Source organism: Helicoverpa zea, chromosome 3 (assembly GCF_022581195.2).
Source record: "Helicoverpa zea isolate HzStark_Cry1AcR chromosome 3, ilHelZeax1.1, whole genome shotgun sequence".
In the NCBI taxonomy this organism is placed as follows: Eukaryota; Metazoa; Arthropoda; class Insecta; order Lepidoptera; family Noctuidae; genus Helicoverpa; species Helicoverpa zea.
Window position 1 is genome coordinate 8,808,250 of NC_061454.1, and position 6,365 is coordinate 8,814,614.

Below are 6,365 nucleotides of genomic sequence, written 5' to 3' on the forward strand. Positions count from 1 at the left end.
CAGTTACCGTTATATTTACGTCTACCTTACTTATCTTTTTTTTCTTTTACTGCGTGTATTATAAATTATAAAGGAGATGGCCAAAAAAACACCCAGAGTCGACAGAAACTTCATATGTACGATTGGATTCAGTATAATGTAAGGATTAAAAAAAGTATTTCATTTCATCTAAAAACCATGGGGTTCTCTTTTTATAACGTTTTTTCGATCATGATTTTAGTTCACAGAAAAGTTTACTTTTACTGTTTCATGTTCATTAGAAGTTGAATGCAGACTCGTGATTGGACCGTTTTGCACATTGACATATATGGTTTTTTTTTTTTTTTTTTTTTTTTTTTAAGTTGGCTAGTCGCTATATGCGCATTGCCACCGACAAAAACGGGGAAACTTGGTAGGAATGAAATAAAATTTAGGTAACGGAATTTGGATAGGTATTGGATAGGATTATTCGAAAACTACAGGATATTAAACACTTTAAATACGTATGTTATTCAGAGAGATAAAAGCTACTAAATACATATATATATTGGGATCATTAGTTGCTAGCAAGACAGGGATAGAGGTAGGAAAAGGAATCTTATAGGATAAAAGACTTGATAGAAAAGGTTCGTGATCGAGAAGAGGACAGGAAAAAAACATGTGGTTTAAATCGCCAATCTCACCACATTCGCAAAGGGCACTATCAACGATCTGCAGTCGGGCGAGGTGAAGCTTGGAACAATTATGACCTATTCTCATACGAATTAGGCAACTGGTAGCAGCTTTATTAAAATGTAGTTTAGCGAACCACGGTTTTTTTGGAATGCATGATTGGATACGAGCGTAATAGCTACCTTTATTGATACTGCTATTTGCCCATGACTTACTCCAGTCATCCCAAAGAAAATTCTTTGGTAGACTAGCCAAGTCATGAGCAAAATTTATATATGGAAATAAATCACCACAATCTACCGCTTCGCTAGCCAGATGATCAGCTTTCACATTTCCTGTGATGTTGCAATGACCTGGAATCCACACGAAGGAAACTTGAAAACCTAATTTAATACACTGATATAACAGGCTTCTAATGATTAAAATAATCGGAAATACTGGTTTAGATTTAAAAGGATATTTTTTAATTGCTTGCAATGCACTTAATGCGTCAGTAAATATTACTGTCCTACCCAATTTCATTAAGCGGACGTACTCTAAGGCCTTGAGGAGACCAAAGCATTCTCCAGTAAACACTGAAGACTCAGGAGGAAGCTTAACTTTTTGTACTACATTATATTGGGAGTGAAAAACGCCAACTCCGACATTACCAGAAGAAGAGTGTTTAGATGCGTCCGTGTAAATATGATGCCAATTGTCCCAGTGTATGCTCTTTGAAAAGTTGAATAACTCTTTTATACAATTATCATTTTTATTAATGCCTAAATTTAAAATAACATTCGGAGTAAACACTAATGATTCGTAAGAATTGCAAAAAAGAGGAAATGTTATTGATTTATAAGTTGGAGCTTGCAAAGCAAGGTACTTTTTATAGCTAACAACAAGACAGGGAGGTGATTTGTGAGACCAATAGTGAGAAGAGTTGGTTTCCTCTAAAAGAGACTCAAGTTTTGCGCGTAAAGGGTGATTGGAAAATTGTAAGGCACGGAACAAAAACTTGTCAGAAAGATACTGACGTCGAAGGGATAGAGGAGGATCAACCGTTTCGACCTGTAAGACATTAATTGGGCTTGACTTCATAGCTCCGGTTACAATTCGTAAAGCCTTTGACTGAATAGCGTCCAATCTTTTAAAAGCAGCTAAATTACCAGGTTCTAGTAAGAATGTACCATAGTCTAATACACTTCTAACTATTGCATTATAAATTAATTTTAGTGAGAATGGATGGGCCCCCCACCACACTCCAGACAAATATCTTAATATATTTATTCTTTGTTCACACCTCGCTGCTATATATTCGCAGTGTGGAAGTCCAGAAAGTTTGCTATCTAATATCAGACCTAAAAACTTGACTGATGATTTAACAGGAATAGGAACATTATCATAATATACATACACAGGAGGAGGAAGACGCATCCTAGAAAAAAGTACAACAGTACTTTTTGCGGTAGACAGCTCAAGACCATTGTTATCCATCCATTTCTTTAAAAGAGTGAGACCCGATGACAATGAATCACAGGCCGTTGTAACAGAGTAATTTGGGCAATACAACAGAAGATCATCAGCATATTGGAGCACTTTCACTTCATTATTTAGAGAAGATTCAAGATCGTAAGTATAAATGTCATAAAGTAGAGGACTAAGAACTGAACCTTGAGGGAGACCTCTCCACACGACTCTAGATTCACAAGAATCCTCGTGAGTAAGTTTTATATACCTCTCAGATAATATATTTAAAATGAAATTTACAAGCATTATAGGCACATTTAACTGCAGAAGTTTATATTTTAACATAGAAATTACAACGTTATCGTAAGCCGAAGTGATATCCAGAAAAGCTGAAACTATGGAGTGATTGGAAGAAAATGCTAATCTAATGTCAGTGATAAAGATACTTAGACTATCTAGGGTACTTTTACCACGCCTAAAACCAAATTGACTTTCGCTTAATATTTTGTTACTTTCTATAAACCATTCTAATCTATTTTTAGCTAAGTGTTCCGAGATCTTTAACATTACAGATGACAAAGCTATTGGTCGATAAGATGAGCAGTCAGAAGGACTTTTGTTGGGTTTCAAAATTGGAAGGATATCTTGCGATTTCCAAGAAATGGGAACCTTACCAGAAATTACAATTTGATTAATTAATTTTAAGTAATATAAAAGAGATAAATCACTCATATTAGCCAGAAAAGAGTAAGGTATACCATCTGCACCTGGTGCAGAGTCTTTGATTTGGTACAAAACACCTTTTAGCTCTTCTAAAGTAAATGGATTATCGAGTACGCAGGGAGGATCTGATAATGTGTAAGGCATATGATACGCAGATATATTATCTGGGACGTATGGGGGAGCTAATTTATCTAAAAAACTATTTCTTAATTGAGGTGGAAGGCATGCAGTAACCGGTTCAGAGAAAGCTGATCTGAATCTTCTTATGTTGCGCCAAACAAGAGAAGGTTTAACATTTGGTGATATGGAAAGACAAAATGATCTCCAGCCCTCAAACTTCTTTTTTTTTAATAACTTTTTGGTGTCTGAAATTACTTCACATAAAATGTCAAAATTTTCTTCGGTAGAATTTTCAAAGTAGAACAGTTCACACTGCTTTCTTTTGTGTATAGCATCTGTGCAATCCCTATCCCACCATGGTGGCAATGGGATTTTGTTTTGTGATTTTTTATGAGGGAAAAGATTATCGGCAGTTTTTATCATGGCATCTGATAAAGCATCAGCACAAGCCTGTTCATTCCCACTTTGAATTTCAGGAAGGCTAGAAACGATTTTATCCAAGTGTTCCCTATACGTATGCCAGTTTATATCAGTTAGTTTATACTTCAACCGCGGAGGGCGACTGGAATAAGATTTTTGGCTGGATGGAAATTTTAAAACTATGGGAAAATGATCACTACCATAAGTAGAAGGCATAACTTCCCAACTCAAATGCGAGGCTAGTTTATTAGTGCATAGTGACAGGTCAGGTGCACTGGCACCTTCATTTGGAGATGTGCGTCGAGTAGGTGACCCAGTGTTTAAAATACAAAGATTAATATTATCTAACATATCTAATAAAGTACTACCATAACTATTTGTTGTAGCACTACCCCATACTTCATGTTGAGAATTAAAATCCCCTAAAACTATAAATGGTTTGGGAAGAAGAGATAAAATATTTACAAGTTCATTAAAGATTGAAGAAGAAGGACGAGGAATATATACAGAAACGAAACATATACTATCTACAACAGCTGCAATTATGGAGAATGAATTATTATGAGATGGGAGTGAGAAAAGTGAAAATGAATGATGATGCCTGATGAGTAAGGCTACACCGCCATACCCATCAGAACGGTCTTCCCTAAGACAGGCGTAGCCAGGGATCTTAAACAAAGACCCTGGTTTAAGCCATGTCTCTTGTAGGGCAAAAACTATAGGTTTAAAATTATTGACAAGATGTATTATATCAGATTTCTTATTAATTGCGCTTCGACAATTCCATTGTATTGCCTTGGCTTTGTGTTCCATTATGAATATTCTTTTCAGAAACTGCATTAATTACAGTGGCAGCGATGGTCGGTGAGAGGTGTTGAGTCTGGGTTAAAGATTTAATTAGTGCTATGATTAACTCATTTACTGAGGCTGATGATAGATCATCTCTGGGGATGAGAGCACAACCATCTTTTGGTTGAGGCAGACCCCTAGCGAGTTCTTGATGGAATTGCTGATCATAACCTTTTGAAAACTGAGGGGGGGAACGAGGCTTAATAAATACAGTTTTTTTATAAGATGTTTTATTTTTTGTTGGAGAGTAATCCTGAGGAACAGAAGCATTTATATTGCTTGAAACTGTGGGAGAGGAAAGCAAAGCATCAGCATAAGAAATTTTGGAAATTGTGGGATGAAGTTTTGAGGCTTCAGCATATGAAATGCAGGATTTGGCCATAGATTCTTTTATGTTTTTCTGCCTCTCATATTCTAAACATTTCCTGCTAGTGGCCTCATGGAAACCTTTGCAGAGACAGCAATGCAAATTATCCTCAGAGATGGTGCACCCATCCCCAGAGTGACCTTGACCACATTTGTAGCATCTAGGGGTAGATCTACACTGACTTTTTACGTGCCCATATCTACAACAATTATAGCACTGAATAGTAGGGTAAATGTAAAGGTCAACAGCTAAAGAAGTGTAGCACATATAGACCCGCTTTGGTAAAACTTGGCCATCAAAAGTTAATATAACAGTTTCAGTGTTTTTAAACTCTGATTTGCCATCTACAATAGTCTTTCGTTTAATCCTCCTCAATTTTAAAATTTTTCCACAACCAATTGGGACTGAAATATTTTCGAGGACATCATCATCGGACCACTCCATGGGAACGCCTCTAACGACGCCCATGCGGGTCACCGAGAAAGTTGGAATGAACGCTTTGAAATTTTCTTTTTCTAATAAGCTATTGGTAATAAAAGAGTTGGCGTCTAAGTATGTAGTAAAGGAAACAACCAGACGATTGCGACCAATTTTTTTTAAACTTCCGTTTACTATACCCTTAAAAGAATTCCTCCTTAAAAACCTGCCAAATGAAATTGGGTTTAAGTAGCTATTATCGTTGGGAGCAGTTTGCTCTCTCTGTATATGTACAAGAAATGGTGCCGCATCGGAAGAATTGTATACCAATCTGGCTACCGAAACCGGTTTCTGTGGAGATTCATTTGGTTTATAAACATGAGAACTAACAACAGACGCGCTATTTAAAGGATCAGTTTCCATGTCCACCACGCCACAACTGCAGTCGGACTGAGTTTTCGCGCCATTTTTGCGCCTCTTTTTATTGCATTGTTTGCAAAGGCTGCGTGAGGATACCCTCTTCCTCTTTGTATTAGTAGTACTGACGGCGGAGCCATCAGTGTCTACTCCGGTGTCGTTGTTCGAAACTGTTACATAATGCCCAACTTCGGGCGGCAATGTTCCTCCGGGGTCATCCGGAGGTTCCATTTCATTAAAGAAAAAACTAAATAAAAAACTTACCAAACAGAATTAACACTAACACTATAACTAAACTACAAAATATTACGATAGAATATATACAAAAACTTAATCTAATCCAATATAAAAATTATTTTTCAACTTGAGCAAAAGAAAACACGTCCGCCAAAGTTCAGGTTTCCCGCGCTTCATCCATATATGGTTTTGCATCGCTAAGTCATTTGTTACATTTGACAATGTCACATGGCGCGATTTTCAAAGACAATTTTTAAAAAGACGTTTCATAGCCAGTTGTGAAGGTTGCATATAACTGCGAAACCTCTCCAAGTAAGGTCGGTGCTTTCGTGTTTGGAGTTGTTAAATATAAGACCTTTTAATCACCAGGCAATCTCAGTAACTATGGGGATATTACTTTTGGCTAGTATAATCTTAGTGTACATAGATTTGTTTTTATGTTCCTTGATGTAAATGATCTTTAAAATCAATATAAATTCAACGACCTATTTTTGTGAAAATATGATATAGCTCCTATACCCCATGGATTTCAGGCTGGAGTTTTTGGCACCATCAAAGGTCTATCATAGTGAACCTATTGGTAAGCATTTCATTGCAATCTCCTTTAAAAGAACCCCCGACCCAAAAAAAGTAAAAAAAAGTTAAAAACGCTAAACCCTATAAAAAGCAAAAAATAACTTTTAACAATACGTAAGTACCAACTAAAGCATGTCAG